Source organism: Notothenia coriiceps, unplaced genomic scaffold (genome assembly GCF_000735185.1).
Source record: "Notothenia coriiceps isolate Sejong01 unplaced genomic scaffold, NC01 NC01_scaffold00012163, whole genome shotgun sequence".
Taxonomy (NCBI): Eukaryota; Metazoa; Chordata; class Actinopteri; order Perciformes; family Nototheniidae; genus Notothenia; species Notothenia coriiceps.
In genome coordinates, this window is record NW_011344864.1 from 51188 (window position 1) to 51953 (window position 766).

General features: G+C 37.6%; 1 long non-coding RNA gene across 1 annotated transcript in view; it reads right to left on the reverse strand.

Moving 5' to 3' along the window:
• Nucleotides 1–766, reverse strand: part of LOC104947231 (uncharacterized) — a 12441-nt gene that overhangs the window by 7989 nt on the left and 3686 nt on the right. The gene's annotated exons all lie outside the window — the stretch shown is intronic.

The window sequence follows — 766 nt, forward strand, 5'->3', positions numbered from 1 at the left end:
ATCCGATTAAAGCTGAGGTTCCACAGATTATTTAGGTATATAGTATCATCACTGAGTGATCCGAACTTGCGACAAGGGAAGCAAAGACAGACATCACAACACATACCTTTACGTAGCTTCTAGGGAGATTGTCTCACTGTAGCTGTTAATTTGATCAAAAGACGTGTTCAATGGCATTAAAATTAGAAAAAACGCGGCTGAATCGGTTAATCCATAGGTTTATAAAGTTTCTGGGCAATAATTTGAATTATTTATAATCCATAATTCCATTTTTATGTAAAAATCGCAGAGCAAAAGTTAGCTGCTAATGGTAGCCACCAGAGTGGCTGCTGCTTCCGGTCTTGACAATGCAGCAGCCTAACACACACACATGACCAAATAAGGACTATGTGGGAGTTCCCCTCGATTCCATTGGCTCTGACGGTTAGAAAGAGATGTCACATGTCAAAATCCAGCAAGGGGGGCCAGAGATATGGAAAATCCACCCAAATGGCCCCAGAAGAGGTTTTTTGTGCTAAATCTGTCTAAAAAGGTCAAATATCCCTTGTTTTGCATCAATCTTGATACAGGGTACTTATTATATGTTGTACTTTGGATTCCTAAAGCTTTTAGTCTACTAACCCTTCATCCAAGGTTAGTTTTCACTATAAGTACAAAATATATTTTGGACGGACACTATCATTTACAGTTTTTTACCTATGTTCAATCTGAATTTTACTTTAAAATAAAAACATCTATATTGATTCTGACTCGTCTACATCCAACT